Genomic DNA, 24,283 nt, shown 5'->3' with positions numbered 1-24,283 from the left:
TCTGTCTTACACACATGTACACACATGTACAAACACATGCGCGCACACACACACACACACACACACACACACACACACACACACACACATACACACACACACACACACAAACATAAAAATGCTAAATATCATATTTTTTTGCTGGGGGGAACAAGACCCCCTGTACTTTCTTCCCACTACAACTGATTTTCCTCACTTTTGAGCATCTTAAATATATGCAGTCTTACAGTGCAGATAACTATGGACATTTTACTGATCAAGGTTTTTCATCATTGTAGGGAAGATGACGTGTATCCTTGTACCCAGGGGCAACAGAAAGAGAGCAAGAGAGAGACCTAATCTTGGCTGTCCATTGCTGGACACACACACACACACACACACACACACACACACACACACACACACACACACACTACAGGCAGTTTGGGGGATTACCAGATCACCTGTCTACTCTTTAATTTCACTTATGTTCTCTTGCCAAAACTTAAGACTTTTGCTTTGTTAAATATGAGGCCTTAAAGATGGAATAAGTATACTAATAATAATATAAACGGAATAAAAGCATCTGTAAAAATGGCAGTTTTATGTAGTTGAGGATTTTTATTTATAGGCAACTTTCAGAATTGTTTATGTTTCACAAAAGTAAAAAAAAAATCAAAACAGGGTATCAGGATGCCCTAAAGGTAAAAGTTGTTTAATAGGCAAATCTTTATTAAACAAGTAGTCCTTCAAGAATACAAATGTTCAGCTTGATAAGAAAACACAGACATAAACGTCCAACGTTTGTCACATTACTTAATTAATCTAAGTAACATTTAACAAAATATGCTAACAGGGTACTTTGAGTTTAACAGCTGTTCAGTATGGGATTATCTGCAGAGCAAGTGCTATTTGTATACAACTACCCTGTAATTTTTCCGGAAAACTGAGCAAAATAGAAGAACAACAATTTCCCAGATTTTGCACTTGTTCTTTTTTCCACATATGGATTATATTCCTATTGAATAAAAGTCCATCTTCCAATATATGGGGGTCTGGTCATGTTAAATTTGTAAAATATCATGCATTGTTTTGATAGGGGGGGGGTGTTATATAACTTGTGGTTTTACTACTGTCACAAATCATGCTCCCTGTCATTACAGTACATGATATTATGTTTACCTAATATTAGACCCCTCCATTTTTTTGCATGTTGTTGTCTCCTATAGTCCCAAGAAGCCATATTTCATCATTGCATTGCATCCTTTATTTTGGCCTTGCTAAAAAAATAACATTTGCTAGTATTACTTTTGCATTTATTTACACTTATCCCACTAATGAGTGGCACATTAAGTAGCACTGTCTCCTCACAGCAAGATGTTTTCCATTTCAGTTCTTGGCTAGGTTACCTTCAGTGCAAAGTTTACATGTCCTCTTTGTGCTTGTGTGGATTTTATTCTGGGTACATCAGTTTCTTCCCACAGTCATCCATTAGACATGCAGTAGACAGGCTGAAAAATCTAACTTTTCTCTAGGTCTGCATACGATGTGTCAGTGCCAGTGGAAAAAAGGCTTGTCAGTCTTCCTCTGTTTCCTACTTTCTCTGTACAGTAGGAGTCAAATGCAACTCATAAGCATGGATGGATGAATTATAACTAATAATTTTAGAACTGATTAACTGACTAATTGATGGATTCTAAATGGACAAGACTTCCATTTATCAGTTTGGACTCCTCAACGTTCTACATCTAATTACTGTTCTCCATAGAGAATCACTACATGTACAGTTTCTAGCATACTTGGAAAAACAACCCATCCTCAACTTCCAGGCAACAATCTTCTAAGCTAGGAAATCTACCTAAACAGGCAATCAGGTGAAATAGAAGTTAAATTATGAAAAATTATGAGTTATCTTAAATCAACTCACAAAAAAAAATTCTGGACAGAAGTCAACCATCTGACAGGCTGTACTAATCTAGTTCACACCTCTTACTTCTCATCTCAGCTCACAGCCACTGATTTCAGCCTCCACTTCAGTACACTTCCCATCTCTGATTCCATTAATAACCCCTTCACTCCCTCTAAACTCTCTCTTCACCTTACATTCTCACTTTCCATTTCAATGCAATCAAAGCTAAACAAGTAATTCCACTACTTGAAGAACAAAAAAGTCACTCACTTGCTGCTCCTAACAATCTTTTCCCATGGTTCTTATTCCTATGTAAGGGCATCATAGTCCCACCCCTTCTTCATATTTACAATCTCTGCTTAACTCAAAACAGCATGCCTGAATGACTGATATATAAAAGCAGACATTGTTAAACCCCACTCCCAAAAACCAACCCATCTCACACCACTGGCTTCTGTCCCACCTCTATTATTTCCATACTTGGTAAAATCCTTGAAAAAATCATTTACAATCAGCTCACCCAATACATCTCCTAATGCCATGTACTTATGCTGACAGTAGCACAGCTTTTGTGCTGCTAGGTGCACTTCTACAGCAGTCTGGACACTTACTGATAACATCATCCTGACTATGAACAAAGGTCTCCTCACTGGAGCCATTGTTATTGACCTCTCCAGAGCTTTGGATCTGGCTGACCATAACTTATTGTTAGATACCCTAACTGAAACTGGAATAAGCCCAGATACAGCTCCCTGGTTTAAAAATTATCTTTGCAATCAGTACTTCCACACTAAGTTTCAGAGCACACTGTGTCTGTTTTCACTCCTCTCCTTAAAGGAGTCCCTCAGGGCTCCATTCTTGCCACCCTCATTTTTCCATTTTCATTAAAAAAACTAGCCTCTCTCTTTTACTTTATGCTGATGATGTGGTCTTATTTCACTCAAACCAGACATCCTCTGCCATACAACAACTACAAACTGACGTTCTTTGTCTTCTCAAAGCTAATTCTGAACACTTCCAAAACTAAAACAATGCTGTTTGGTACCTCCCATAAATGGCAAAAAAATTCTCAATCATTTCTTTTCCATGACCGTCTTGATTACCCCAATGACCAAGTCATTTCCTTCAAGTACCTTGGTATGTGGAATGATCCCATGCTGAACTTTCAACTAGAATAAATGCAGAAGAAAATTAATTCCCTCCTATTTTGGTGCTATACAATTTCCACTTTCTCTCCAGACCAACCAGGAATGCGATAGGGAAAGACATTCTACTAGCCCAGCTTGAATATGGACTTCCACTGGTTGCAGCAGCATCCAAGAAAAAACTTCCACCATCCAAACTATAAGCAGCTCTGTCTGCAGTTTCATTACCTTCTCCCCTAGAAATGAGCATCATTGCATCACACTTAATAAAGCCAGTTTATTATCTGCTCAATATTGTGCCAACCTGCTTCTTGGATCCCAACTCTACAAGATATTCAGGGAACACTCCTGCCCTTCCCTTACCTCCATCCTCTGCAGATGAGCCCCCCCCTCCATTACACTCAAACAAGTATTAACCACTCTGGCCCAGTTCTTCAATGTCCCAGAACCAGACTTCATTGCACTAATCATACCTTCTCCAATCTTTGTCTCCAAACTCTGAGCATCCCCCCTGCATTAATCTTAAATACTTCACGCTCATCTCAAAGATCATCCCAAGTCTCAGTCAATTTGCAAATGCTTTCCCTCTGGGGATATCATCAAACCTCCTCTTCACCAGGTGGGTATCTTTGTCTTCCTCACATTATTTCCCTACACTAATATCTAATATCTCTTCCGCACTGTATATAGAATAGTGATATGTAGTTAAGGAGGGTGTGAAGTGCAAAGTTCCCCCCATAAGGGGTGCAAGATAGCTTGTCTCTTGCAAGAAAATATTTTTTTTCTCAGATCTTTTATTACATTGAAACTTTGACCATTTTTGTTTCATCCATTCATAGCTTAAACTAGTTAAATTATTATTATTATTATTATTATCATTATTATTATTATTATTATTATTATTATTGTTTTATGTGGTTTAGTATATTAAACCAGTGAAATATCAGGTCAGACTTAGTAGATCCTTCAAGACTATATAAAGTTTTGCTCTGTTTGCATTTCAAGTGCCTGGACATGTGATGCATTGTTTCAGTGTACCCTTACAGGGTAGTTCCATTATATTTAATGATCTTCCCCAAGGCATCTGGTTTAGACCCAGAATATAAAACAGATGCTCATATTCTTTCTCTCTACCATCAGCTATAACAAGTGCAGTAAAATGAACCATGTTCTGCAGGTGTAACGCTTGCATACCCAGTACCCCTATGATAAATAATCACGTTCTCCAGGTGTAACTTATTCATACCCAGTACCCCTATGATAAAGAATCATGTTCTCTAGGTGTGACTTATGCATACCCAGTACTCCTATGATAAAGAAGCATGTTTTCCCAGTGCAACGTATGCATAGCCAGTACCCCTATGATAAAGAATCATGTTCTCCAGGTGTGACTTATGCATACCCAGTACTCCTATGATAAAGAAGCATGTTTTCCCAGTGCAACGTATGCGTAGCCAGTACTCATATGATAAAGAATCATGTTCTCCAGGTGTGACTTATGCATACCCAGTACTCCTATGATAAAGAATCATGTTCTCCAGGTGTGACTTATGCATACCCAGTACTCCTGTGATAAAGAAGCATGTTTTACCAGTGCAACGTATGCATAGCCAGTACCCCTATGATAAAGAATCATGTTCTCCAGGTGTAACTTATGCATACCCAGTACTCCTATGATAAAGAATCATGTTCTCCAGGTGTAACTTATGCATACCCAGTACTCCTATGATAAAGAATCGTGTTCTCCAGGTGTAACGCTTGCATACCCAGTACCCCTATGATAAATAATCATGTTCTCCAGGTGTAACTTATGCATACCCAGTACCCCTATGATAAATAATCATGTTCTCCAGGTGTAACTTATGCATACCCAGTACTCCTATGATAAAGAATCATGTTCTCCAGGTATAACTTATGCATACCCAGTACCCCTATGATAAAGAATCGTGTTCTCCAGGTGTAACGCTTGCATACCCAGTACCCCTATGATAAATAATCATGTTCTCCAGGTGTAACTTATGCATACCCAGTACCCCTATGATAAATAATCATGTTCTCCAGGTATAACTTATGCATACCCAGTACTCCTATGATAAAGAATCATGTTCTCCAGGTATAACTTATGCATACCCAGTACCCCTATGATAAAGAATCGTGTTCTCCAGGTGTAACTTATGCATACCCAGTTCCCCTATGATAAATAATCATGTTCTCCAGGTGTAACTTATGCATACCCAGTTCCCCTATGATAAATAATCATGTTCTCCAGGTGTAACTTATGCATACCCTTTACCCCTATGATAAATAATCATGTTCTCCAGGTGTAACTTATGCATACCCAGTACCCCTATGATAAATAATCATGTTCTCCAGGTGTAACTTATGCATACCCAGTACCCCTATGATAAATAATCATGTTCTCCAGGTGTAACTTATGCATAACCAGTACTCCTATGATAAAGAAGCATGTTTTCCCCGTGTAACATATGCATACCTAGTACCCCTATGATAAAAAATCATGTTCTCCAGGTGTAACTTATGCATACCCAGTTCCCCTATGATAAATAATCATGTTCTCCAGGTGTAACTTATGCATACCCAGTTCCCCTATGATAAATAATCATGTTCTCCAGGTGTAACTTACGCATACCCAGTTCCCCTATGATAAATAATCATGTTCTCCAGGTGTAACTTATGCATACCCAGTACCCCTATGGTAAAGAAGCATTTTCTCTTTCCAATTGTAAGTTATGCATACCCAGTACCCCATTGATAAAGAATCATCTTCTCCAGGTATAACGAATGAATACCCAGTACCCCTATGACCTAAATAATTAACCTATCACAGATCCTGCGTTTATATGGTGTATGCATTGCTGTCTAAGTCTCATCTCCTCATCTTAGTGTTATTACTATTGTTATAATGCTGGCATACTTGTATTTTCAGAATATCACAAAGGAGTGCACAACCCAGCCTTGCTAATGAATGGGTTATGATGGATAATGTGTTTGCAGTCCATGTACCTGTTACAAAGATCCCCACAAATACTTTGCCACTTAAAACTTTACTTTAAATCTTTGCACTGTTATATTTTTACTATAGAAGGTCTGTACGTACACCACTCCCATTCAAGGCCTGAATCTATTTTAATGTGTTTTTCAAAGGTATTTATATCGATATAATAAATACATGCATTAGTAAACATAGTGGAAGTAACCGTAAGTAGGATAATATTATTTCTACTACAGACCTGTGGCTTTGTAGTTACAATAAATACACATCACTCTCTAAGTTTGACCTTAACTCAAGGTGGAACTCTGGATGGACAGTGAAACTATTTGCTCTCTGAATGTATATGTGTGCATTTATTAAGTGCGGCCACAGTTTTGGCTATTCAGACTTGTAGCTTCACCACTACAGCCACATCCTGTTTCCTGTAAGGGTGCTGAAGATGACAGCAAGAGGCCAAGTGGGAAATAATGCATGCCTTGTACACATACATTAATGTGATTAATATCAAGCAACCCCATAGGCTATTTCAGTTCTTGTAATAACTGATTGCAATAAAAATAACTGCATTGCCTAAAATACCGCAGTGTCACTTTTAAATGTTTCAGCAAATGCAAATATGTGACTAGACAGTCAATTACAAATGTTTAATTTACTTTCACTTTATTATCCAGGATGTCACGGATTGTCATGGCCCATTTATAGAGATCACATCAGGAGAGTAAAGCTCCAAGCTCAAGTTACAAGTGGAAGGGTGTAGTTTTAATATATTTTACATGATTAAAATATATAAATTCAGAAAATATTATGCATTGTGCTGTATTTTCTCATTATACATTGATTACAAAGAAAAAGACAACAACATAATAAGATATAACTACAACACATGATAATTACTGTAGAGTAACTGGATTTATTTTTCAGAAAATGTCTACTTAGATGTATGATACACTGATATACACACACACACACACACACACACACACACACACACACACACACACACACATACTTTTCAGAAAATGTCTACTTAGATGTGTAATGCACTGATACACACAGACACACATACACACACACACATATATATATATATATATATATATGTGTGTGTGTGTGTGTGTGTGTGTGTGTGTGTGTGTGTGTGTGTGTGTGTGTGTATATATATATATATATATATATATATATATATATATATATAGTTCCCCTTTATAATCACGAAATACTGAAATCTCGAATTTCAGTATTTCACGAGCATAAAGGCGAATTTTTAAAATGTTGAAAGTGCATAATCACGAATTTGAATACTTAGAATTTGCAGTTATGGCTTTATGTTACGTGAAGTGCGCTGTTTGGTTTGGATGTTGTTCGTCGTAGCGTATGGATTTATATGGAATCTAAGGTAAGTGAGTGTTTTGTAAGGATTTTGGGTGGGAGTTTGAGTGTATGTGAGATTGTTTGTAAGTTGCATGTGTGGGTTAGGGTAGGAAGTTGAACGTATGAGTGTGTAATTGTTGGATGTGTTGGTGTTTGATTATGTGTGGTGTGTGTGTGTGTGTGTGTGTGTGTGTGTGTGTGGGTGCACGCAAGAGGGACTGTGGAATGTCTGGGTGTGAATGTACTGTCTTTTACTGTTTATGTGATCTCGGAGTTAGTATATATAAGTGGGGGGGGGTGTGGGGGGCTTGCCCCCCACATGGGGGTGCAGGGGAGCTTGCCCCCTCCACTTATGTGTAGTGTAGGTATGTAGATGTGTGGTGTTTTGTTTTTGTGTGTTTATTTGTTTTGTAGTGTGGGTGTTGTGGGTTAGGTGTGGTGTGGTCTATGCTGTGTGTTCGAGATTTTTAGTTTCGGGATTGTGAAGGTTCGGTGTTTGAAGGTTTCACCTTTATGGACTGAAATTCGAGATTTCAGTATTTCATGATTATAAAGGGGAACTATATATATATATATATATATATATATATATATGTATATACTTCTGTCTGCATATTTGTGGATGGATGGCTGAATAGATAAGGAATTTAGTCATACAGGTAATGTGAAAACTCATGAATTGCTGGACTGAGAAAGCAAGCAATAGTATGTATGAACAGGTAGATGTTGCGCATTGTAAGGTTCAAAGCAGTGTGATAACAATAAATTAACAAGGATGCTTCTAGAATGTTTATCCAAGTCAGACTGGAAAGGATAGCATCTCTGAAGAGGCTATGAGTATCTGATGAGTTAGAGTTAGGCTGACTTAAGGGATATGGATGGATGGATGCATGAATATTTAACCTTTTTGTGATATGGATTATCCTACAACCCTAGAAGTTCAGTAGGACAGATACATTAGAATGGTGGCTGTAGACATATGAAATAACGTAGAAGCAGCAACAAGATGTGTGAAAAAGGGAAGAAAAGAGACAGACAATGGGAAGACAGGGGGTATGGTTGTGGGAGTAGGGAAGGAGGAGAGAAAAGAATGTCTCAGTAGTGTGGTTCTTCTTTATATATTGTGAAATGTATCCATTCTGGCAAATTCCTAGCTGGGTGGGGAATTTAATCCAAAGTAAAAAATCCATATAGACTTGGCAAACATACCTCTGTGTCTTTCTTGTAATTTCTAGCAGAGCAATTATTAAAATAAATGATATAATGGTGTTTCCTAAAATACTGGCAGATATGGAATTTACATCCATATCATGAACTGTAATAAAGCTGTATCATTACTTCTTTCATAGCTCATCTAAGAGATGACATTTACAGTATGAAATCAGAAATCAGAAACGGTAAAAATTAAGAAAGTTTTGACATTTATTGATTGTATTTTATTTATTTCCTCAAAAGCTAGTGCTATCCAGACTGAAGATGCTGTCACTATCCCTAGGGATTCTGACATGGTTCTAGGAGTTCTGAAACAGCACAGCTACTTGTCTGTGATGAGCAATATGTTGTGTTAAACTGTTATGTCGGTGCTTAAAGTTCTTCCAAATTCAGTGCATATTACCACTAGTTTTCTCCATTTTTTTCTCATGGTGTTGTATTTCATAGTACTGGGCAGCAAGTAATTGTAAAAGTTGACATTGTAATTATGTACTACTGGACTGCAATTTCTTTTTTTTTTAGGTACTGCCTCACTGTAAACACATTCAGAATAATAATCTGTGTTAGCTACATCAGACAGAAGACTTAACTTTTACTAGGTTTTCTTAACTGGGCCAGCAATAACGAATCCTAACAAACCAGTTTGCACAAACTACTGTCAGTCTCACACAGGTGGCATCTGCAGTGCCACCACCTTCACTACCACTACAATAAGGTCCCAGCCTGCCACAGTTACATCCACACCTCCTGCCCTACCTTGACCACCTGTGTCAGGTAGTCCTACCCTGGGTATTGGTAGAGTTATAATCACCAGTAGCAGTGTGAGTGGAAGTGACACCTTTGCCACCACTGGCAGCTGGCAAACCTTGTAGGGGATATCATCAACAGGACATTGGATACCAGAATCAGCCAAATGGAGTTCATGCTCTGTTGACTCACTGGTTCACAATTCTGCCCAGCACTATTTCCACCTTCTGAGCCAAGGCCCACTGATGACATTACCCAGGGTGCTGAATAATTTCCCACTGGGTGTCAGCTGATAGAGACACCAGCTGTGAACACCCAATACTATCCCCCAGCTTGGTGTCCCTTCCCTTTTGTGTCCATGCCTTCCTCCTGTCTGTTTTAGAATCCCCCCCCCCAACATTATCTCCTTCACCATTGTGTTCCCCTTCCTCATGGTGTTAGTCCACACTCTGCTAGTCATGCCAGTTTTTTCTCTGCTACCTAATCTAATCCTCTTGCTGCCTTCTTGATTCCCTTTTTCCCCCAACTTTTATTTCTTCATAAAAAAAAAAAATCACCTGCCCGACAAAAAAATCCCTCCTACCCCATCTGCAACTTGTTTATCTTTTGTTCTAAACGTTTCTTGCTTTCCCTTTTTTCAGTTCAGTTCCTTTATTTGTACCCTTAGGCAAATTTAGTTTACAGTCAGAGAGTTAGCGTTCATCACAAAACATACATTTAAACATATAACATACATTCATTTAGAAAAAATATTAAAAAAACAATTTTAAAGACAAGACCTGGGATTCATTAAACCCTACACAGAGTGTAGGAACAGTGCAGCAGCTGCTGCATGAAACATGGCTGCCGAGCGATTCAGCAAAAGGCTCCCGGGACATGCACGAGCACTCCTACACTATTCCTGCATGGACACCACTGCCTTATGCTAATTACCTCATTTGTTGGTGAAAACCATGCAAATTAGATGAATTAGCGATTCAGCAAGCAGGCAGATGTTCATGCAGGAATAGTGTTACCTGCATAAATGTATTCAGTTACTAACTGAATACATTTCTGCAAATGAGAAAACGGAGGCATGACAACTCAAAAGAAGCATGTATTATATTTAGTATGCATGTCAATGGCCAAATATATGGCCATCGGCATGAAAAATAGTTTAATTTTTTAAAATAAAACTTTATTTTTTAGGCCAATCTCGGAAATTTAAGCATAGGGCGGCGACGTGCAAATGGGATCGTGACAAAAATTAAAAAAAAGGAGGGGGGGTTATTTTTTACAGAAATCTGCATTTTGCTATTATTATATTATAGTCAATAGCATGCAGAATGAAAACAATACCAGGGAATAGTGGTTGCTAAGGAGAAAGGCCCAGTGTAAGTGTGGTAACTATGGAGTAAGGCAGTGGTGTATGCAAATGAGGGGAGTTATACTGAATCACAAATTTCTTCTAAGTCTCAGACTGCACCTAACCGTGTAGGTGCTCCAACACCACCGTATAGACAGGAGGAGCAGCTAACATGAAAAGGGGGGGGGGGTGTCATGCTTGTGGAGTTAAGTGGCCCGTGTTTGCCCTTAGCCAAGCACAGCTAAAGAAGGGAGTGTGTCTAACGCTGTATTTTCTTATTCCATGAAATGCAGAGCATGTTCTCATCCAGGGAGGGCCAGTTCTGCTTAAACCTGTTTACTTTAGGTGTGTGTGGCGTGCACCGGGCCTAAAAAAAAAAAACAGAAATAGCCGAACTGTTTGCAATTGAGCACTGGGTATGCGCAGAGTGCATTGGGGCTTAAACTGGGAGGAAATGGGAAGGAGAAACAGCAGAAGGAAGGCAATCAAGGAGAACTAGCATAGCTGGCAGGTAGAATGTATCAGAATCAGCCAATTACACAGGCAGCAGCCCAACACACTACTATAAACTATGCAAACACCTTTCAGTCTGTTTTTTCCCACAAACCCTACACCACTGGTGTACACATTCAAGGGAATTTTAAACTGACAAATCTAACAAAACATGTTAGGGGCTGCTGTTGCTCTGATCTAGCAGCATGTGCAAGAGACTAAGGGTGGTGAGGAGGAAAATGCTGACAACCAGCTCAGATGAAGGAGGAAGAGAACAGTGTTCAGACCCAGGGTGACCTACCAGGGGGATACATGATCTGGAGATAGTAGAGTGCTACAGGGTGGACAGGGACATACTTCAGCAACTTGTTGAGCTGTGCCGGCCTCACCCCAGACCCAGAACCAACAGAGGGGAACCCATCCCAGTGGATACCAAGGTATGTGTAACCTTAAGAATACTAGCTACAGGTACCTTCCAAAGACCAACTGGGGATATCATGGGGGTCTCACAGTTCCTGGATGCCATGCAACCACATCCCACTGAGCACATTTACTTCCTCAGCACCAGTGAGGAGATGGCCAGCAATGTGTGTCTCTTCCACTGCATAGCAGAATACCCAGAGGTACTGGGTGCCATAGACTGCATGCACATCCACATCACATTCTGCTGCATTGACATATCTGGTGGAGCCTTGCAGTACTCTCAAGCCACATGTGCACACATGGTCATAGTATGTGCCATGCTACACAATATGATCTTGCGGAAACAGCTGCAGCAGGAACAAAATGGAGAAGGGCCACACAGCCCCCCACCATTGCCAAGGTCTCCATAGGCACAGAGAGACTCAGAGGAGGAACATCCTGAACCTACCCCTGTAGGCAGATGGAGGCATACCGAGTATGTCCTGGCCTTGGCAAAGAGGCAACGCGTAGCACATACACTGAAACTGTAGGACCCCAGAGACTGACCTCTCTCTGACTAGCACACACAGTAAAATGGATGCCAAACACCACACCACATATACCTTACCATGTATAGGCAGTGTACTGCACGCATCCAACATAATCAGCCCTCACACACCATCCTCACAACAGCTTCAGCCACAAGTTAACCCAGTCTCCTTAACAAAATAAATGAATGGAGTGGAATATTCTGATAGCATATCTATGGTATTGATCAAGCATGCACAGGTATGGGGTGGCTAACTGGGATAGCAGCAGACAAATGACAACTCTGTGGGACAGCAGGAAGTGTATCCCCAGTACTGGCCTACCCACACCATGCAGTACCACCCTAGTTGGCAAATACCACTGTAGTATATGTGATGAGCCAAATAACTGGGGGGGGGGTTCATAGGTCACATGCATGGATATCAAGGTGGGGGTCCCATACCCACCCGCAGCCTCACCCAACAGATCAGCTGTAGAAAACCATACAGAAATGTCTGGCAAAGGCCCCCACATGGCGTCATCCATGAAATCCCCACCTACAGATGTTTACACAGTGATATCACAGCAGGTCTGGCAGTGGCAGTATGGCCTTAAAAGGTAAGAAGTATGAAACTACAAATGCTTATGCCAGAACAATCTGACCTGTGGTCGATACTGTTATGCCTGTAGTCTCAAAGACCAAATTGTTAAGCAAATATCAGCACAGTCTCTGCAAATGTGCATTGTGTACAGATGTTTCACCCCCCCCATAGTCCCATAGAAATGCAGTAAAATGTCCCTAGCCTTAAGCAATGTCCAGCTGTCAATTAGAGTGATGCCTCAACATGAACAGAAAGCAGTTGTCAGTAACACCCACAGTCAGCTTACTGGTGCCATCCCAGGGGTGTCCATTGCTGACAGCCTGTAAAGATACGAGCATCCGAATGCACTGCCTTGCTACAGATGGACTGCATCTGTCACACCTGGCCTACAGGCCTCTGGTAAATGCCTATGCCTCACCCACAGTGCCCTGTTAGCAAGTGTCATGGGGTCCATAACACCAACATATCTCAGTCTACAAAATGCAAAGAAAGGCCATGCTGCTAACTGCTAGGAGAAAACCTGCCAATGTCAGAGAGCCAGAAATCTGGACAAAGCCCTGAATAATGGGGTGAAAAAGGTCCAAAGAGAAGGACACCTTTGAAATACTTCTCTAATAATGTTATAAAGTTGATGGAATGATTGTAGTAACATGGAATGTCTGATGGGTACAAAGTCTGAAACTGCAATGTCAATTGTCAGTAATATCTGACTTCAACCCTGAGTGACTTGCAAAACACTTGTCCTTGAAATCCACACTTGTCTGGGTAACCAACAAGATGTAAGAGTCATGGATGTGGATATTCTGTGATACTCTGTACAGTTGACAGGCAGGTCTAGGAGTCTAAACATGGGAATACATTCATTGCAGGCAGTCCTAACCCTGGAAGATGGTGACATGTCTGCATCCACAGAACCCTGGCCCACAGTCATGGGGAGTAACACACCCTTCCCTCATCACTCATCCTATGCAACATCTTGACCCCAAAATGTGGCCATCTAAGCAAAATAAGGTGGGCCATACATATATGTGGGGCAAACACACACCTCCAGGTTGGTCATCCAGTCTGACACACACACAAGACCCTCCAAGTGCAATCAACCATTGAGAAGACTCCACTGCAAAGTACTGGTAACTATAGGTAAACATATCTGACCCAGGACACCCCCCCCCACATATCCTATCCCCTACAAATTTATCTGGGGTCTGCCTGTCACCCTGATCCTGTCTGACTTATATTACCCCACTGTGGACTGGAAATCAGACCAGGCCAGAACAGAAATGCACAGAGATTCCACCATTGTAATATATCACCAAGGGGCTGGACCATTTCCACAGCACCAGCAGTGCAGTCAATTGCTTGTAGGCACACCTCTCAACAGGCTGGATTGTGCAAGAATGCGTAGCATTTGGCCCATAATCCTGGTGTGTGCATCATCCATCCTGTATTCCTCTGGTAAATCACTGTGATGATCTAAGGAGGTATGTCACGAGGTACTGAAACAATACATGACAGTGTCAAACATCATATATGTCAGATGTCTGCTAAAACAAGCCCTGTAACCTGAGCAACCCATGCATTACTGAGAGAAATAGCCACAATCACTGTATGGCCCATTGTCCCCCCATTTTTATAAGCTATCTCTAGATATCCTGCACCAACAGGTTGAGAGGTATGGCTGTAGCACAAAACAAACTGGACTGGAGTACAACAATCTCTGGAATGGAGTCCCACATGTACTATAGAAGGTCACACTGGGCATGCTCATAGACTTAGAGAAATGTCAGTATGTTCTAGGATTGAACAGGCCTTCCCCACCAAATGTCAGCATGTTCTATGAATGAACAGGCCTTTTCCACCCAGTGCACTTCCCCTTGCCCCATCTTAGCAGTCCTAAAGATGTCTGTCACCATAGAAGTCACTTTTGTCAAGTCTCAGCCCTATAAGCACTATGGCACATGCAATAACTGCGTAACACTATAGTACAAATAACTAGTTATGTAGGAGTTCTAATCTCAGTCCTGGCAAATGTAAAAGTGTGTGTGTTTGTATGTGTGTTTAAAAGTAAAAGCTTTTGGGTCCATTCAAACCCAGCACACTTCCCCTTTCCCTACTTTAGTAGTCCTGCAGATATCAGTCATCTTAGAAGTGCCTTCCATCAGGCCTCAGCCCCATAAGCTCTGTGGTGTATCCAATAACTACATAACACTATAGTACAAATAACTAATTAGGTAGGTGTGCTAATCTCAGTCCTGGCAAATGCAAAAGTGTGTGTGTGTGTGTGTGTGTGTGTGTGTGTGTGTGTGTGTGTGTGTGTGTGTGTGTGTGTGTGTGTGTGTGTGTGTGTGTGTATGTGTGTGTGTGTGTTTACAAGTAGAAGCTTTTGGGTCCATTCAAACCCAGTACACTTCCCCTTTCACTACTTTAGCTGTCCTGCAGATTTCAGTCACCTTAGAAGTGCCTTTCGTCAGGCCTCAACCCCATAGGCTCTGTGGTATGTGGAGTAAGTGCAAATAACTAGTTAGGTAGGAACTCTAATCCCAGTTCTGGCAAATGTGTGTATATGTGTGTATATGTATAGTTTAAAGTATTTTGTGGCCTCTCTCACCCAGTACATCACTCATTGTCATACCTTACAAGGACTGGTGATGTTCCTCACCTTAGATGTACTTTTGGGCAACCTTCACCTTATAAGCTCTGTGGCATGTGTGATTAATGCGTAACACTGTAGCAGCAATAAATAGATAGGTGGGGGTTCTATTCTCAGTCTGGGTAAGTGTGTGTGTTTGAACAGTATTCTGTCTGTGGAAGGGTTGTTGTGTTTGTGTGAGAACCATACCATTGGTGGTGGGTTTTGCTACTTTTTGCTGTTGCCCACCCAGTACCTGTCCCAGTGTCCACATTACAAAGCCCACAGTTGCCATCCACTGTAGAGAGACCTGTAGACACTCTGCAGCCATATAAGCATTGTGCCATGTGTAATAACTATGTGACAGTATGGAATAGATAAGAAGATAGGCTGCCCATCTAATCCTTGAATATTGTTCCCCACTCAGGAATCATACACAAACACAGTCAGGTAGGCAGCCACACCTGCATCAGTAGGTGGCCTGCAAACCGGCTCGCAGATAGAATCCACAGTGTGAAAGCAGCGGACTCCATGTCAGACTGCTGAACAGTCACAAGTGGTGTCCCACAGGTTGTGGACCTGGGTTCCCTCATGTTTGGGATCCACACCTCTGAGGACCAGCCCAATACAAAGGCTCCCTGGCTAACAATGTTTGCAGGTGACTACAAGGTGGGTGCTATTATTACCCCCCATTTGAGGTTGACATCCTTCACAAAGGCCTCTCTGAGATATATGACTGTTGTTAGAACACTGGTCATAAGCTCAATGCCAGATATGTGCCGCCATCCCCTTCGGCTAGGGCATGGTACCCATACATTGATGGTAGTCCACTGAACACTGATGTTGGTATAATGGAATTGGGAGCACAGGTTGACAGTGAGCTGTATGGTGACCACCACAGTGCCACTGTCTTCTGATTGCCCTTCCATGTCTCACTTCTCCTGACTCAGGGTGTTGAATCTGGAAAGTAAAAGGACAGTGTTTCTCTGTCAACAACCCTCAGTAGGCCAGTCAATGTTTACTATGGCCCATTTGCCATGTACTCCACTGGACACCAGCAACAACAGGAAAGTCTGCAAATACAGCTCACAAAGATGATCTTAGGTGCTACACACTTGCCTCATACTGACAGACTCCAACAACTGCAATGAATCTCTGTCTCATATTGGCTACTTAGGTGCAATCTCTGCCTGACATACACAGCCATGTCTGACACAACCCTGTCAGGAATGCTACATCCGAGGACACAAATCTGTTCACACAACATGCCCCAGATACCTCAACCCCATCCTCACAATCAATAGGACATGCTGTTGGGACAGGTTCACAGCCCAGAGACTGGCCACACCATGGAATATATCCCACATACATGACAAGCCAAGCACATCACTGGCCCTCTTCAAGAGAAATCAGGAGGAGTGGAATAGCATACCCACCCTGGGGATCACTCCAGTGACTATACTCAGTAGACACACTAGGGAGTATCGTCAGATGGCATGATGTCAGTGTATTCCCATGGGCTTGCCTTGTAAAGCCTCCATGGCCATTTGCCATGTACACACCTATGACTCTTTGAAACCATTGATCTCAGTACTGTCAAATGTGTGTGTGCATTAGTATGTTTGAAAGTGTTTGTGAGTGTGTAAACATGTGGGTGAAAGTAGTTGGTGGCGCATCTCACCCAGTACAACTACCATTGCCATACCTTATATGTGCTGTATATGTTATTCACTATATAGGTACCTTGGGACACTTCACAACCTATAAGCTCTGTGGTGTGTATGTGAACTGCATAACACTATAATACCAATAACCACATAGCTAGAGGTTCTAATATGAGTCCTGGCAAGTGTGTGTGTGTGTGTGTGTGTGTGTGTGTGTGTGTGTGTGTGTGTGTGTGTGTGTGTGTGTGTGTGTGTGTGTGTGTGTGTATTATTGTGTGTAAGTGTGTATATATGTAGGTTACAGTATTTTGTCACCTCTCTCACCCAGTACATCCCCCACTGCCATAATTTGCAAGGCCTGGTGATGTCCCTCACCTTAAAAGTAGCTTTGGACAAGTGGTACCCCATAACTTCTGTGTCGCATGTGATAAATGCGTAACAATGTTGTAACAATAAATAGGTAGGAGTTCTACTCTCAGTCCTGCAAATGTGCATGAGAGAACAGTATCGTGTGTGTGTGTGTGTGTGTGTGTGTGTGTGTGTGTGTGTGTGTGTGTGTGTGTGTGTGTGTGTGTATGTGTGTGTGAATTTCATCCATTGGATGGGCATGGATTTATATTTATGCCATGGTACACACAGTACACATTCCTAAGTCTACTGTATGAGGTCCACTGTTCACATCAACCATAGTGGTATCTGCAGATACTCTTCAGCCTTACAATCCCTGTGCAACAGTATGGTATGAATAACAACATAGGTTGGTCTGCTAATGTCAGTACTGGCAAGTGTGTGTTTGTGTGTGTGTGTGTGTGTGTGTGTGTGTGTGTGTGTGTGTGTGTGTGTGTGTGTGTGTGTGTGTGTGTGTATGTCTGTGTATGAACAGTATTCTCTGTGTGTTGCATCAACACAATACCCTCTGTGTGTGTGGCATTCACAAACCTTTGGTGTGTGCCACCCAGAACACTTACCATTGTCCACTGTACAAGAGCATCAGCCACCATGCACTTACCTGTATACACCCCTCAGCCCTATCAGCCATGTGGCACATGCAATAGCTGTTATACTGACCTGTTAATTGTGTACAGCTGTACCCTGGATATAACACTGTCAATGTATTACCACACTGCCATACCCCTTGTAGAAAAAGACTGCAGGGCTACATCCTCCTAACAGACACCTAGAACACAAACGGAATACATTATGGAGACCGCATTCAGTCAGTGTTAAAAACTGCAATAATGCATCATGGCTGCACAGCTACACACTCTGATGTGTAACCATTAAACATGCTGGCTGGCAACACTTTACACAGCATTACATTACTAAACTGACCTAAATTCACCCTGTGCATCAGAACCATATCAACATGACCCTTCATCAATGGTATGGATGACAGTGATGTGGCACAGGTATCATCATATGCACAGGGTGTGGTGTGGTTATCCAGTGGCCTAGGCTGAGCCAATTGGTTGACATCATGTGTGTGGGTTAGGGGTTGTATATTAAATGAGCCGTGCAAAGGTGGTGTGTGTAAGTATGGATGTGCCCTAGCTGTGATGGTGATGTGTGTGTGTATGGATGCACACAGTTCTGCCATATTGCTGCCCTGTACAGGGTATGTTAGACAGCTACGGACTGTACATGGCAGGGAGTACAGTTCACTGTGTCTGTCCACAGACATGGGAGCTGGGCCTGCCAAGGGTTCCACTGGCACCACCAGGCACAAGGTCAGATACAGTACTACTCCCTGATGATGACTGTTGTCTGCTGGATCTATGTCCCTGTTGAGACCAGCCAGGATGATGTGCCCATGGCCTACTGTGTCATAATGCAGACAGCAACCCCCTTGCAGTAATGCTGCTGGTACTGCCACTATGAAAGCGGGAGCAAGATGTTGTACGTAGAACTTCAGCTTTTTGTGGTGCTGTCCTATGTCCACATGGGCAATGGCCAACTCCCACCACATGCTCCAACACAGACATCCCATGGTCGAGGACTGCCACCATCTCACCCAACCATCTATCCATTACCTCAGCATAATGGTGGGCATCTGCAAGATCACAGATGTTATTATGCATAGCAGGAAGATCTGCCATCTGGACCATGAGAGTCTGTCTGGTGTGATGTTCCATACATGCCTGTGCCTCCATGATGGTCTGAAACATGCTTCTGGTGACACCTGCTGTGTCACTTGTGGCAGAGGCATGATGGGCAGCAGTCCTCCTACAAGCACCCCTGTATGTCCACCTGCGTGGGACCTCGCCTGTCATCCAGCTATGGCTGGTGTCTGCAGACATACTTGCCATAATCACCACACTTTTCTGTCCCATGCACCACCTGCCAACTGTCCCTCATCTATGGCCATTGGTGATGGGGTATTGTGGGCATTGTGACTGTGTGTAGGGATGGGGTGGACAAAAGTGGGATGCCAACCAGTGGCACAGATTCAGCCCCTGACAACCCTGCCTGTGCCTCACTATGCCTATCATTGTCAGAGTCTGCAGATACACTGACATCAGTTTCAACGTGGGAGGGAGCCCGACCCCCATCACCACCTGTGAGGGGGAGACAATATATTTAATTTAATATCTGTACAGTATGGTTTACTTCCACACACACAGACATGCACACAGACAGTTACAGGTGAGGTGGCACAAAATATTACACAGACGTCACATTACCCAACAGTTGACATGCATGACACATGGCCCTCAACATCATGCATTGCAGCCATTCTTAATACTTTTTACTAACAATGTATATCTCTGTGAAGCATGAGTCTTGTTAGTAGGTGACTTCCCTTCCCCTAGCATACACTGCACCCATGTACACATTATTGCTATGCATCTGTATAGCACACTGGCATCTACTGTAGACCATACCTCACAACTGTACAAGTCATTGCTGAATGTGTAGATGTCTGGCATTTATATTTGTTCTGTTCCTTACAACCCCTATGTGTTTGTCTGACACATAACTGGGATGATATGAGGACTGATGTCACTAATTAATGACATTCATTTGATTTGCAGATCTCATCAGCAGCAGTGAATGTATGTGCAATCAAATCTGGTTACACCAATGACCTTCTAAGCTTAACATGGATATGATAAGCGTACACACCAGCATCTTGTATGATATAAAATGAGACCCCATTACTGCATTTGAAAACATTACTCACCTTATATGTGACATATGACCTGTGCAATCCAATCAAAAAACAAACAAATGTGTTAGTTGTGAAGATACTGAATGAGATGCTTAAAATATTGCGGTTGCATAAGTATGAACACCTTTAAACAATGCTTTGTTGAAGCACCTGTTTATTGAACTACAGCAGTCACTCTTTCTGGGAAGGGGTATAATAGCATGGCACATCTTGACTTGGCATTATTTGGACAGTTTTCTCTACAAAGGTTCCCCCAATTCTGTCAGATTGCAAGGCCAGCTCATGTGCTTAAGGTCACACCGGGGGTTCACTATTGGTGTTGAGTCTGTGCTTTGTCTGGCCCAGTTAAGAACTTTGACTGTGTTTAGACAGAGCCATTATTAGCTAGCTTTGGATGTATGCTTCAGTTCATTGTCATGTTGGAAGCTGAAACCCCTCTCCATCCTCAGCCGTATTGCAGATGCTTGACAGCTTTGGCCCACACGTGAGTGTTATTTGGAACTGTTTGGAATTCCCTCCACCATGTCTACAGGCCTAGTTCCAGCTAATGAACAGCAACCCTAGAGCTGGACACTGCCACAATCAAGCTTCAACGTGTGGATGGTGGTCCTCAGGTGAGGTGAGGTGTTGCTTGTGCACCACGCATAGCTTTAGGAATGCTATCTGTAGGTTTGAACCTTGGTCACATTACACTATTAAACATTGCAACACATGACTTTGGGAGACTTGATGTTATGTTTTGCTACCTGTACACAGCCCTGGATGGTTTTTGGCATGATTAAATGCCTCTGTCTACTTACCCTACCCATAGGCCACACTTATGCAGAATCCAGGCAATTGTTGCCACATGTAGTACATGAGCAGTACTTGCCAGAGATTCCTGCAACTCCCTCAGTGTTGCTGCATGTCTCCTGGCATCCTCCCTGACCAGTCCTCAACATGTCTTGTAATCTGTTTTGGAGGGACATCTGGTTATTTTCAGCAGCACTGTTGTCCCATACTCAATCCACCTGTAGATGACTGTCTGCACTGTGTTCCATGGTATATGCAATGCTGTGGTAATGTTGTTGTACCCAATACCTGACTGATACCTTTCAGATATGAGATCCCTTTTATGCTTTGTAAGATGTGTGCAAGCCATGGCTGCTTCTGTTGCAGGCAACTGAGCAAATGTCATGAACATACTGCTTGGACAGCAGACCATTAGTCAGTGTTACATTGAGTCCCTGTACTTGATGGCAGGTGTGTACCCAAGTAGAGTGAATGCTGTCAGTACATCACAAGCTGCCTTCACAATATGTTATTTTGAGGGTGTGCACACATACGCATCTAGCGTATTGTAAGGTTTGTATACCCCATATTTAACTCACTAACATATTTGTTAGTTTTACAAGTTAATTGTTCATGTTATGGTCACATTACAGGTTGGAAAAGGTGTGGAATGTAATATTGTGGTCTATCATTGTATATATATATATATATATATATATATATATATATATATATATATATATATATATCAGAAACACTTGGCTTAATAGAGGTGTGTGCACTGCTGTATCCACTGTATAGGATTTATATTTTCTACATGTCCCTATTGCAGTCCATTTGTCCCCCATTTTGTTGGTCTCTGCCCAGACATCTTGCACTGACAGGTTGTGAGGTAGGCTACAGGAATGTTACATACCCTTCAGATATGCCTCCATGGTGACCACTGTGATGCACTGCAGTTAACACCAACAAAAGTGAACATGTACATCATGCATTATGGTTAAGTGTGATATTTGTGTGCATGGCAAATAGCATGGCCTTAACATGTGCAGGGCATTGGCAAACCACAACAAAACAATTCCATACTCACCAGCTACAGGCTGCTGTCCCATGTGTAGACCCGAGGGACCTAAATAGTTGTGGGAGAGAGGTACTGTCAGCAGACTGTCATGTGACCTTGGTACAGGGTGGAAGCAGCATTCCTGCACATTAACAGTACAAACCCCAGTACTACAAAATATGCTGCCCATCACCATAGATGTGCACTTCAGTGCATTACTAAACAACATCAATGTCTACTATCTTATCTGACATATGCATGTAGATACTATACAGATACAACTAGATATGCAACAGTATTCTAGCAATGTGCACTGGGGCCTTACCTGCATGCTCCTTGTCCATTGTGTGAGTGCAACCCAACTCCACAATGCTTTCTTCAGTTTCCTGCAGGATGCATTGGGTGGGGGCCCCAAGGTTGTCGAGGAGCTCCTTGGTGGGTGTCAGTGGGGCCTGGATGGCTGGGCCCCCACCTGTGGCTAGGCAGTCCCTTGCTATGGCAGCAGTCCTTTGCCAGGCATGGAGTATGAGGTTGGTAGTGTGATGCTGCACCTGCTCGTATGTTCAGCCGTGCAGGCCGACATCATTTACCCTGTCGACAAGAGCATTCAACAGGGTGGTCCTCTCCCGCAGATCTTGTGGTCTTCTGCTGAATAGTATTGCATGCTGTTGGGTAACAGCTTCAATGATAATTACTGTTTCTGTCTGAGTGAAGGCAGGCAGTCTTGGCCTTTGCATTGCACCTGGAAGGCATAAACAGGAGAACACGTCACAGGACCTCATACAGTTGTCAAACTGCACATCAACAGTGGATATCAGTTGCCACCACTCACAACTACACCCTAACCCTCTAATCTATAACAACAATATCAGCTTGCATTGCACTTCTGGCATTGATGTGTCACATACTCCCCAATGATGGACAGTTAATTGCATAATCCTCTATTCCCCATTCATTTCTGTGTAGAGGGATGACAGTGGCCATCTTTCATGTGGATGGGGTGTGGATGGTGGCAAGGCTGTGTTTAACTATTGTGTGTGATTGAACTGTGAGCACATGCCTGAATTCAAGTAGGAGGCAGACAGGGATGTTATCAGGCTCCATGGAGACTTGCTGCTATTGCCATCAGTAGGCCATATGTACATGCTCGCCATTGATGAGGGGAGGGGTGTGGGTGATGTGCATATCCTGCTATACAAATGGGGGGACGGGGTGGTGATGTTCCCACCTAACCTGTCTGATGCAGGTTGCATGTAGCCATGGCATGTGTGTATGAGGTGTGTGTTACCACCAGTACAGGGTAAATTGTGTTGTTGCCTCTGAGACTGACAACATATGTGGAGACACCCTTGTGATTGGCCTTGATGGTGCAGATATGTCTGGTTTGTAGTCATAGTTATCCTTACAGGGAGTCACTTGTGAACTTACATGCTTGCTCAGATAGAGGTGGAGCTGCTTCCAAGTTGTTGCCTGCACCTATGTGTCCCTGTACAGCCAATATAGCAACCTATTATGTGGTTTGTGTATTGCTGCTGTCCACAAAGGGGATTACTCTACCTTGGTGGAGGCTGGTTTTACAGGTCAGGTACTGCTGAGTCCATACAGCTACAGTGGATATAAAGTGTACACACCCCTGTAACAATTCCTGGTTTTTGTGCAATTGAAACATGACACCACAATAACTCATTTCAAAACAATTCCCACATTTAATGTGACCTATAGCCTGTACAATTCAACTGAAAACATAACAATCTGTTCTGTGAGAATATATGCAAATAAAAATCAGTACAATAAGCTGGTTAAATGAGTGTGCACACCCTTAAACTGATACATTGTGTAAGCACCTGTTGAGATGATTACAACATTCATTCATCTTGGGTTGAGTATAACATCATGGTACATCTTTACTTGGCAATAGTTGCCCACCTTCCTTGCCACAGTGCTACAAATGTATCAATTTGTGAGGGCATCTCTTGTGCACAGCCCTATTCAGGTCAACATACCGATGTACTCTTGGATGTAGGTCTGGGCACTGACATTTACATGACCAAACTGTACTTTACATCTTGTGACGCCATTCCTTTGTTGATTGGGATGAATGCTTGAGGTCATTGTCATGTTGACAAGTAAAATCCCTCTTCGTCTTCAGCTTTCTAACAGATGACTATAGGTTTTAGGATAAAAATGATTATTTGGAACTCTTCATAATTCTTTCCACCTTAACTAAAGACTCAGTTCCAGCTTA

This window comes from Protopterus annectens, chromosome 4.part1 (assembly GCF_019279795.1).
Source record: "Protopterus annectens isolate FY-2018-M chromosome 4.part1, PAN1.0, whole genome shotgun sequence".
NCBI classification, from domain to species: domain Eukaryota; kingdom Metazoa; phylum Chordata; order Ceratodontiformes; family Protopteridae; genus Protopterus; species Protopterus annectens.
The sequence above is the reverse complement of the archived record's forward strand: the minus strand, read 5'-3'. Positions refer to the sequence as shown.